Source organism: Falco punctatus (genome assembly GCF_963210335.1).
Source record: "Falco punctatus genome assembly, chromosome: 3".
NCBI lineage: Eukaryota > Metazoa > Chordata > Aves > Falconiformes > Falconidae > Falco > Falco punctatus.
The window spans coordinates 120,220,091-120,232,446 of record NC_137582.1 but is presented as its reverse complement, the minus strand read 5'-3'; positions in this window follow the sequence as shown (position 1 = coordinate 120,232,446).

Below are 12,356 nucleotides of genomic sequence, written 5' to 3'. Positions count from 1 at the left end.
AAGAGTTAAGGTCACATTTCAGCTGTTAACCAGAAGAAGGTTCTCAGATGTGTTGTGCAGCACCAGAGTCTTGCCAATGGATCTTCTCTGCCCATCTGCCTCATGAGGATTGCACCAAAAATTATGTGGAGTAAGCTGACAATTGACATCAGTAAGGTGCTGTCCTCAGGATTTTCTCTCTTTCTCCCTTGACTGCAAAGGGATGCAAAACAGCCATCTTAGACCAGCTGCCTGGTGTTTCCAGAGCTAGAGTCAGGTGAGTTGAATTTCCCTGGAGTATGCTCTGCAGCACAGATTGGTTAAACCTGTTTAACAAAACCACCCAACATGTTGGTGTTGGAACATGCAGGTGCACCCAGGCTGATAACTACAACCATTCCCATTAAGCAGGCAGAGGAAGCCATGCAATGAGTCTAAATGGGATGCTGAGTGCAACCACGCCACAGCAGGTCGCAGCCAAGCTGTGGAATCTGCCATGGGCAGTGCTAGAGCTCTCCAGGCCTGGGCCCTGGTACACGTGGCAGCGTGCGAGGGGGATCATGGGCTAGAAATATTCTTAGTGGTGCCCTTCCTAGCATGCATGAGAAAGCACACATGCTTTTTAGTTGGCAGCCTGGTACTAGCCAAAACACACCATCAGTGTAATGCTGCACTGGCTGCTGAAGAAACCAGAACTGTGGAGGCACGGTTGTTTTGGACTGTTTCTGTGTCTTGCAAGATTTGGATGTGAGTAACCCTAGGAATGTGTTGTTCCATCCATTAGATGTTCTTTGCCACCCTGCTCTTAACATTAGTATCTCCTAGTGTCAGGGTAAGCAGACATGTCTGCTCTTGTTTTACCAGGAATCCTTCTGGGGCTTTGGCTGAGCTGAGATTTTACAACGCGTGGATCCTTGCCAACTTCCAGCCTGAGAAGGTGCTTTGCCCACCTTCAGCAAAGCTGAACAGCACACTAGGGTTTGCAATGTAAACCAGCTGTCAGGGATGACTTATATGTCCTGCCCTGAAGGGAGTGGGAAGAGATGAGGCAGGGAATATCTATCCAAACAAGTTTGTACACACATATGATTTTGTAATATGCTGCCTAGAAGAGACTTGCAGCCATGGTGTGGAAGTCTGGAGAGTATCGTAAGGCTCGCAGCCCTGCTCCTCCGAGGATGGGACCGGTATGCACAATGCACTCTGCTAGCATTTGAGTACCCGAACCCAGCCTCTGCAGATGGTTTTGGGAGCAGCACAGACATGCAGTGCTATGAGGACACTGAACAGCTCACACTCAGTGACTTTGTGTCTCCTTCGCTTGCCTGGCACTGCAGGAAATTCCTGAAGCAGTGACAATGAAGCTGCCAGATGTCATTGACTGCACGTGGAGGCTGTTCTGCATGCATCCACCCAGCATGGCAGGAGGTGATTTCAGAGTGAAGACATTGGTTTGTGGTTCCATGTTTGAAGAGTAACCCATGCTCTTTTGCCAAGAGACAGGCAGCGAGTTTTACTAGCACCAATAAATAAAATACCGGTAATGACCGTGGTTAGGCCCCAGGCAGGTGTTGCTCTCAGATATGCTGCTGCCTTCTGACATTCTGGAGAAAAATGCATAAAGTGCTAGACACCTCAGGAGAAATCAGGTCCGTCTCAGGCCATGACTTCCCTGGAGCATCTCACCCTCCCGTGACAAGCCACACTGGTTCAACCAGAGATGTGAGCAGAGAGACCACCTCTAAAAGAATACATTGGGGAACAGTAAAGTACCAAAGCAAATTCCACCACTGCAGAGAAGGGAGACACAGAAGCTGACTGACGGTGTTGACCCTCCGGGGCAGTTAAGTTCACGGTGGGCAGGACCCTGCAGACCACCATCCCTTTAGCTGACCCAGCACCGTGTGTAGCCTCGTAAGCCTGACACCCAGGAGGAATTAGCATGATCGGAAGCTTCTGCCTCTCGGCAGCTGCTCCCGTGGGACTGGCTTCAGCACAAATGGCTGCTGCCAGATTAATTTCACTCCGGGCCCTGATCTGCTTGAGCTGCCCTGTCCAGGGCTGCGGAAGGGATTTGTTCTGCTGACAGGTAGCCCTGGCAGGGGGATGTTCCCCAGCAGCTTCTGGCACAGAGAGGTGCTCCCACTCTTTCCACACTGGTGTAGAGCAGAGTAAATCCTCTTTGATCAATGCAAAATCAGGTGTAAAACAGGAGTATCCAGCCCAGGCCATTTAATTCTCCAAGATCTAAGCTGGCTCATAATCTTAATCAGCATTGCTTCCTGCTTGAAATGCTTTTCATTAGCTGCTCATTCAGTGAACACAACCACTTCTGCTGCCTCAGCAGAAACACATGCCACACTTGTGCTCAGCAGCAGAAGGCAAACATTTTACTGCATTTTAATCATTGGCAGTTTCAGCAGTTGCTTCCTGGTCTCTGTGTGTCTTCTACCCGTCCTACTGAGAAGCCTGTATAACTTTGATTGCAGAGACATGCTTGACCAAAAGCAATCCGGTACCTCCTCAGCCTCCAAGTAGCTGCACAGCCTGATGCAGTTCCTGGGGAAGCTGAAGGCTGAATGCTTGGTTATCTCAGCGGCTTTTTGATCCAGTCCTGGAAGAAGTGAGACAGGCTGAGCATAACCTAGTTGCAGAGGTTGGCTGCCCTGCCAAGACCTTTGCCATGTCATCAATCTTTCTGGGAAATTTCATACAGACTTTTTCTTCTGGAAATAATGGTTTCTTGGAGTGGAAATGTTCCAGAGAAACATTTCAGTGGGGGAGGGAAAGAAGCAAACATTTGTTGAGAGTTGCAAAATGGAGCAACCCCACCAATGGGGGGCCCTTTCCCAACGCAGCCATCAAGGAACAGGCCAAGTGGACCAGAAACCCTCTGTGAGAGCGGCGCAGCCTGCTCTCGGCGCAGGGTCAAGGCTTGCTCTGACACTGCAGTTTCAAGCCAAGAGACGGGCACAGTCCCAGCCCTGCCGGACCGGGTCCGGCCCAGCCACCCAGAGTCTGTTTGCTGCTCAGGGTCCCTGGTGGCTCTCCTGGATGATGCCTGAGGACAGGCTCTCCTACGCGGTCCCCTGCAGATCGCTCCCTTTCCCCTGGGCAGCCTGCATGACCCGCTGCTCCTCTCCCAGGCTTAGTCTTCTGTGCCTCTGAGTCACAGCGAGTGCTTGGAAGAAAATTTTGGTGCCTCGTTTCTTCATTTTCCTGTGTCTGGGGGGTTTCCAGCCTCTGATCCACACCCTTCACACTGCTGCGGTGGAACTGGTTCTCCTCGCTTGGGCATGATCCTTAACGTGCCTGCAGTTCGCTCACAGCCCCCGAGCTCAGGTCGTCAACCCTCGTCCTTTGCTCTGCTGCTGCTTCTGCAGTGAGGCGTGGGCAAGGAGTGCGGGTGGGCTGCAGGCGGGCAGCCACAAACCAGCTGGGTGGGGGCTGACGGAGCCCATCGCTGCTCACCCTGCCTGGGATGGTGGCAGTGGGACCGCTGGCGTCCCTCGGGCCGCACCAGCCTTCTCCTGCTCAGGCTCCACGCTTGGTGGGGCTTCGGCGGAGTCCTCCCCCATTCACCCCCAGAAAATGAATGACAGAATCAGGCCCAGCCTGTCGGTGTGGCTCTCGCCCTGACGAACCGGGGCAGTGCCCTAAGGCAGAGGGTAAATGCCAGCACAGATGCCCCAGGGGAGCCAGAACAAAGGCAGGTCCCTTCTTCCAGCAGGGTTATCTGGGATCGATCATTGCCCCGATGAAACGCGATCCCCCGCTCCCCACCCTGCACAGTCATGCTCAAGCGATTTTGTTTCAGGGTAACACTGAGTTAATTTGTCTGAAGCCCTGTGGGACTTCCCAGGCAGCCCTTTCCAGGGGATTTTGCTGAGTCTGCAAAATAGCTTATCATGGGAAGGGGGGCATTCATGAGTCCCCGATTCTCCACTTTTCCTCCTCCAGCTCTGACTCCCCTGGGTCACCGAGCTCTCAGGTTGCCCCAGGACAGCAGCTCCTCTGAATTCAGTATTTTCTCGGCTGCACAAATTTTGCCATGTCTTCCTCCCCCCTCCCAGCACCCTCAAGGTCACATTGGGAGGTTGTGTGATCTGGCGAAAGGAGCAGGGAGGGAAAACAACAGCCCGTCGAGATGAAAACTGATCCCAGTCTCTAGCTCCAAGCTGTTCCCTTCGGCCCCTCTTGGCTCCCTCTGCACTGCCCCAGGACGTTCACTGCTTGCACCCAGGATGCACTTTTGAGATGGTTATGAAAGGAATTGTGCATTCAGGTATTCTAAGAACCGGCTGAGTCTTTTTGTCTGGAGAACGGATGGGAAAGCTTACGCCTTAGTGCCTGCTCCTTAAGCAAAGGATTGTGTAACCTTGGCATGCTACAGTGCTCCTGCTGGCAGGTGATGAGAAACTGGGCAGAAAACAGCCTTTGAAATGCCCAGCTGGACAGAGAAGGGCCACACCAGGGAGCCCTGACCCTCCCTTACCCCACTCATAATCTGATGGCTGCTTTTCTGCCCAGAAGGAGATGCTCAGAGCTTTACCAGCAGCCAGAGTGCTTGCATCTGCACCAGCAATTTAAATATGCCTGGCACTGTTCCCTGGCCCTGAGGCCACTGACACAGAACAATTTAAACTTTTTTACCCTCCAAGCCAGGATGGATGCATCCAAGTGCAAAGGGCAATAATACCAAGTCCACACTGCTCTTTTTTTCCAGGAATTGTTTCTGAAAGCACTAACTGGCTTGACCCAAAATCATGCTGGTGGCTTGCAATCACAGCGAGACCTGGGAATATTCTTAACGGCCACGGAGACCTTCCAGCCCAGGTCCCTGTGGTGCAACCCCCTGTCATCCCCAGCTTTACCAGGGCTGGAACAGGCTGTGCCAGGAGAGGCAGATGCAGCAGGAAGCAGTGACTTGCACATACTTACCCGAAAAGCGCAGGGCAGCTGCAGCTGGCTGAAGCCTGGTGCCAGTTTGCTCAGTCCCTGCACTCCTACTGTCCTGAGCTAATGGGTGTTGTGTGCTCCCAGCCCACCAGCAGAGACCTGCAGGTTTCATTGGACAGGAGGCAGCACAGGGTGTTTTCCCCTCCGATGCTGTCCTACAGCCAGCTGCAGTCCAGCTGCTGGAGAGATTTGGTTTTGGTGCATCCCTGTCTGTCTGCATGCACCGGTGCTTGTGAGAGGGCTGCATGCAGTGTGAGGCAGGAATGAAGATAGAGGAGAAAACACCGCTTTTGCTTAAATTACATGGGACAGCAAGATGAAGCTGCACTGGGATATGTGCTAAAAAGGGACCTGAAAGCAGGAGCATGGGCTGTCCCCTAAAGTGGGGCTGGACAGCAAAACGCTCCCCATCACCGCTGCTCCCCTCGGGCAAGCAGCATCCCTGGGCTCTGCCTGTTAGCGAGGCAGCCGCAGCAGATTTCACATGGGGGAAGGGATGAGGTTAGGACACCTGCAGCATGAAAGTCACTGGCAAGGCTGCACATGTCCCTGAAAATCCCTGCTATTGTTTGAAGCTCTCCTCCGCACCGGTGGGATTTTCCTAAAATCCTCACCGTGGTTTTCACTGCTAATAAGGTGGAAAGAGGTTTTGTGCTCATGTGGCAAACACAGGGCAGTGGGACTTAAGAAGCTTCAGGAGCTCTAGTTTCACTGTTCTTCCTACTGCTGATGGCAATGGCACTACAGTCTCCAGCAAGGTCATTTGAAGGTTATTTCCCATCCCACTGCAAACCTGGAAGGCTAGGTAGGGGTTAACCTACACCAAGTCCCTCTTTTAGCCAGGAGGGGAGCATCCACAACTGAGTTTCTTTTGCAGGTCTCTAGGCTCCTTTTTTCTTAGGAGCACACTGAGCAGCTCTCTCCCCCTCCTCCCTCATTTTTACCCTTTGCATCCATTTTTTTCTGATGCACCAAACACAAGTGTTTTGCGCTGGTGCTGTGGTCCTTGGCCTGATTGCTCAGATGAGCTACCCGATACGCTCCTACTCCTTCGCTGGGAGGGTGCCAAAGTGCTTTCTGCAGAACTGCTGGACACTTTTCCAGCTAACATCCTGTCAGTAGCTGGATTGTTTGAATATCCAGGGAAATCAAGCACAAACTGCAGATTGGCCAGGCGTGTTCCCAAGGAACAATTTTATCAAAACTCCTGGCAGAGAAAGTGCCTGGTCTGACAGAGCCTTTGCAGGGGTAGGCATGGAGAGCAGCGATCCAAGCACCATCTTTGTTCAAGTGCAGTTCGAAGCTTGGCTCCACTCCTCTAGCTCCCAGTTCATGCCCCAGGCGCAGGCTGCAGAAACAACCATCTTCATCTAGAGTGTGTAATTAAATGTTCACTGGGCCAGGAGAATGCTGATGTGCATGGTGCAGAAGACACCCATTCAGGTACCTGAGCTGTTTCTTTTCCACAGGACTGTCTTAGGTGATCAGGACCCAAATCACATCCTCTCAAGCATGATTTCAGATGTCCTAGGTTTCATTCTGCCTCATAAATCAAATATCTGGGGAAGCTCTGTCTTTGGTTTGTGTTTTTTTTTTCCTTTTCACAAAACCAAGATTTTGTTCCCCGTAAGCAGGGAGCACAAGTCTGAGCCTCCTGAGAACATCTTCACATTTCTGTTTTGGGTTTTCAGCGAGACATCATCAAATATCAGGTGGAGCAACACACTCCAGAGTGGCCATCACACTCCACCCTAAGGAGCCAGCAAAGCGACACACAGCTCAACCAGCAGGATCAGCAGCTGTGTTTGCAGTGTGGGACATCACAACGCTCAGCGCCAGGCAAATCACACTTCTTCCTGAATATTTGATATCCTATTGTTAGCAGCAGTAATCCTACAGTACAAGAGCTGTAAGGGATTAGGAAGGAAGAGCATTCTCCCTGTGTTGCAGTGACTGCACAGTAAATTTCCACAGATTAGCGTGCACAGGGTTGAGGGTTTCTCAGATAGAGCAGTCTTGTAATTGCTGCCACTTTCGTGGGCTTTTTAAACAGTAAAGGAGTCAAGAAAAAAAGTTGTGCCACTAAGATGTAACTGTCAAACCTCAAAAATGGATGGCTTGTTTTTTTCCAAAACAGTGGTAGGGCCAAAATCTGCTTTTATGATCATTTTGTTGCTGTTGCTTCAGTTTCAGGCATGCAGGTACCTTCAAGACTGCCTTCCTAGGAGCACAGGATCGCTGTTTCCTTAGCAATGAGTTTCAGTGTTGCCAGTCACTGCAAAGTCTCAAAAGTATGAAATCAAATTAAAAATAAAGATATTTTCACCTTAGAACCACATGTTGGATCCTATTTTGCTTACTGTGTTTGGGTCTTCTCTGTAGTTTCAAGCTTTTGTCTACTTCAACTAACCTGAAAATAGAGAGGAGGTTCAGATTAGGCTTCACAAGTGGGTTTGTGGTGGGAAACAGGTGCATGCACTTGTAGGTCCTGCCCTTCCCTGCCGTACCGTGTCCTCTGTTCACCGTGCACTCCCTGCCCTCAGACATCCCCCTGTCCACTGGAAAGCTGTAGCTCTGGCTCTCCCGTAGCCCCCGGACAGCCTTGGCCATCCAGCTCTGCCGTGCTGGTACCTGCAGCGAGAAGAGTAAGGTGCCTGCTGTCTGCGTGCCTGTGTTGGGCTGTGTTGGAAAGCTGGGCTTTGTCAGACAGCAGCTGTCAGCCCATCACACAGAGCCCAGCCTAGGCTGAGCACACAGGTTCTTCATTTGGAAGCAAAAGCTAGCAGGAAGGATGCTTTTTGTTCTGTTTTTCTTACTTAAAAGACATGAAACACTTCCAGATATGGTGACTAGCTGGGATGGATCTGTCTTCATATGAGCACAAAGGAGGGCGCAGGCTCCAGCAGATACATCCTTTTTCATCCACCCTGTGCCAGTGTCTTTCTTCCCCATTCACATGGGTGTCAACAGCCTTGTCCAAGTTCCCCCTTGGCAGCATGACTGGAGCTATTTTCTATGGGCTGTAGCACTCTTATTTTCCATGGGACTATAACAGGAGATGGAGTGGTTACATGTGACACACCGATTTAGGCCCTGGTGAGAGGATGTTTACAGAACTGGGACACTGGCGACGTATTACAGGCAGGCAGGATGTCTTTGCTCCTCTAACTCCGTGGATCAGCAGAGCTTAACCTGTTTGCTCCTTGCATAAATGTTCCAAAGGGAACAGAGAGTGTCTCCAGGCATTTCCCACCAATGTTCAATTAGTGTTGTGGCTATCAGGGGTTTGCAGAAATGCTCTGTTACGGGCCAGTGCCATGCCTGGTATAACCATGATGGCAAAGAACAAAATTCAGAGATTGAGGCAGGTGTAGCAGAAACTGAATTCCCTTTGCTGGCGGGGAATTCCAGCTACAGCAATGCGAATGCATCTCTTCAGATCCAGAGACTGCTTGCAGCTGCAGGTGCTTCTCTCTCTTGCCTGGCAGGAGCACAGCCCCTCTGCTGAGAAATACCCACAAGTGGTTGCAGTGCCCTGGTCATCCTCACGCTGCATCCTGAGAGTCAGAAACTTTCCCCATGAGTGTGTGTGCGAGTGCTCCAGCCAGTACTAATGGAAGCAGACAGAGAGGACATTGAGGCAGCCAGTGAATCCAGAATAACTCTAGAAATGAGTGGCCTTTCCACTGAAAACTGCCCAATGCCTGGTTGCTCTGACCAGACCCCAGATGAAGGCAAGCTGCTGGGTGCCCCCTGAGCAGTCAGTGTGTGGCCACTGCACTGTGCCAGGGGGGAGCAGGGCTGCAGAGGTGGCAGCTGTCTCACCCTGTAAAGCACCGTGGGAGGTTTTAGAAGCTCCCAAAGTTAGTGCTATGGTTACATCACTTGGCCAAGCCCTAAGTCAGATACTTTGTCCCTGTAGTGAGCAGGAAAGCCCTGAGGTCAGGATGTGTTGTGGCACTCCACAGACAGCTGCTGTTATCTATGAAGCAAGGATTATATCTGTAAGCCAGTTAAGTCCCGCTGCCACAGTGTCCATGTGTCCTGAAAACCACCCTCCCAGCACTAGTCCTGTCCTGATGTTCCCATGACATCTCATGTCTTGCAAATATTAATTCCAGATCATTGAGACTATAAAGTTTATACCAACACACACACACACGCACTCGATCTATCTGTGATAGCTCAAGGTGGGAAGAAGGCGACTGGTTCCCCCTCAGAATCTTTAATGGTATGACTTGCTCCCTTCAGGTCAGCAGACACAGGCTGTTTGGCCACACCTGCCCTCTACTACATTTTTTTTTTCCAATGGGATTTGCTGATGTGAATGTATAAAAGGCAGGAAATGGAAAAATTCAAGACCCATTAGTGAGAGGAGCTCTGCTAACCCTGCCTGTCCAGAGCATCTCACCAATGCAGCCAGGAACTGCAGTCCAAGAGCATCAGCATGGCACTGGACTTAGTGCGCTGCAGGTGGGAATGGGAAATATTCACATGCTGCATCCAGTGCACGCAGCCTCACACCCAGCTTGAGCCCAAATACCAGGGTGCACATTGCATATAAATAAACCATTCCTTAAATTATATCAGCATGCCTGGCTTTCACCACTCTCTTGTCTGTTCTGAAGGAGCACAAGACCCTGCACATCCAGCTCCGTCTTCATATATGCTGGCATATGCTCATGCACACATATTGATGCAAATGCTGATGCTCAGCACCCACCATCAGCCTCTTCCTGGTCCGTAACCCAAGTACTCTACTTGCACCGTTGAGCAGGGAACACAAAATTTAACCATTGTCCAAAATTTTCCTTGGTGTTAACTGTTGGGATCGTGGGTATTCCTGTTGTTCTAGAAATAGCTGGTAAGATTTCAAAGCTCCCTAAATTGCTAGCCCCAGCCTCGTGAATGTCACAGGCAAATGACAGATGCTCAGTTCTTACTTCAACACACTTTGTGTTGCATTGGTGACATCTTTGTTCTAGGAGATATGCCTGACAGTAACTCACAGAAGAGTTACTCATCAGTCTGCATTATAGGAGCTCGCTGGCTGTGAGTGATGGAGGCGGAAGAAGACAGGGCTGTATTAATTACAAAATTATTACAAGCTGCTTACACAGTGTGCCCATAAAAAGGTGAATGGATGATAAAAAACAGGGCTGGGAGACACTGCAAGCTGTCAGCTAATCCCCTTCCCAGTACAGTGATGCTTCTGTCACTTATGAGAGGAACGTGTCTGACCTGATTTTAAAATCCTCTCATGCTGGAGTCACAAGATTTTCCCCAGACAATTTCCCCAGCATTTGCCCTTCCTGACGGCCAAAAGGTTTCCACTCAAGTTGAACCAAAACGTTCTTTGTTGTAGTTTATTGCACTGTTTCTCTTCTCTTTGTCCAACCGTTTGTTGCCTTCAGCTTTGCACAGATTTTTCAGCTGAAATGGCTCAGCAGCTATAGAAACTATGCCTACCATTGTAAAAACATCAGTTTTGTAGGAGGTATATGAATGGTTTTCCTAAGGCTCCACCTTTCATGAGCACAGACACACACATCCACATGCTATCACACCCCTCTTATTATCTTGGGATATCCTCTTGTTCCATCATTGAAAAAGAGATCTGCCTGCCCCAGGTGATGTGGTCAGCTCTCCTCACAGTGAAGCAGGGTATGAAGTGGAAATAATGTGCCAGAGTCCAAAACTGAAGTAGGACGCATCTCACCTCCCCTGTAAAATGGCTAAAAGGCAGGGAATCCCATGTGAGCTAGTCATCCCCAGCCCCCTCCATAAGCACTACAGAGAAGAAAGTACAAGTAACCCATCTGGTTCTGACTGTACCCGTCAGGCAGGTGATTCCTGCCCCAAAAAGGCTCATGCCCTGTCTGACCCCGAGGCAGGTCTGGACAGCTTGCTCACAGGGTGGCAGTGACAGTGTCACCCACCTCTCCGGGTACGGGGGAGAAGGAGTGTGAAACCAAGCTGAGGAGCTCCAGTGCCAGACCCTCAGCCGGGGCAATAAAAGGATCAGGGTCTTTTCATCTTGCAACTTGGAAAACTCTGTCCCTAATTTTTACTCTTTTTCTCTTTCACTATAACCCTTTTATATGGAGTTCAACCACAGGCTCCCTGCAGTTTTCAGACGTCCTTAAACTTCAAAAAATTGTGCTAGACTAGACTGACTAGAATGGAATGGAATGGAACGGAGAGAATAGAATAGAACAGAATAGGATAGAATAGCATAGAATAGAATAGAATGGAATAGAATAGAATAGAATAGAATAGAATAGAATAGAATAGGATAGCATAGAATAGAATAGGATAGGACAGGATACAATAGAATAGAATGGAATAGAATAGAATAGAATAGAATAGAATAGAATAGGATAGGATAGGATAGGATAGAATAGAATAGGACAGGATAGGATAGGATAGGATAGAATAGGATAGGATAGGATAAAATAGGATAGGATAGGACAGAATAGGATAGGATAGGATAGGACAGAATAGAATAGGACAGGATAGGATAGGATAGGATAGAATAGGATAGGATAGGATAAAATAGGATAGGATAGGATAGAATAGGATAGGACAGGATAGGATAGGATAGGATAGGATAGGATAGGATAGGATAGGATAGGATAGAATAGAATAGAATAGGATAGGGTAGGATAGGATAGGATGGATAGGATAGGACAGAATATAATAGAATATAATAGAATATGATAGGATAGGACAGAATAGAATAGAACAGAACAGAAGAGAATAGAACAGAAGAGAAGAGAAGAGAAGAGAAGAGAAGAGAAGAGAAGAGAAGAGAAGAGAAGAGAAGAGAAGAGAAGAGAACAGGATAGGATAGGATAGGAGAGGAGAGGAGAGGAGAGGAGAGGAGAGGAGAGAATAGAATAGAATAGAATAGAATAGGATAGGAGAGAATAGAATAGAATAGAATAGAATAGAATAGAATAGAATAGAATAGAATAGGAGAGAATAGAATAGAATAGAATAGAATAAAATAGAATAGGATAGGATAGGATACGATACGATAGGATAGGATAGGATAGGAATAGAATACAATAGCATAGGATAGGATAGGAGAGAATAGAATAGGATAGCATAGAATAGGATAGCATAGCATAGCATAGAATAGAATAGAATAGAATAGAATAGAACAGAATAGAACAGAACAGAACAGAATAGAATAAAATAGAACAGGATAGAACAGAACAGAACAGAATAGAATAGAATAGAATAGAATAGAATAGAACAGGAATAGAATAGAATAGAACAGGAATAGCATAGCAGTTGGAGGGGACCTACAACAGTCAGCTATTCCAGCTGCCTGACCACTTCAGTGCTGACCAAAAGCTAAAGCTTGTTATTAAGGGCATTATACCAATGCCTTTTTAACCCTGGCAGGCTTG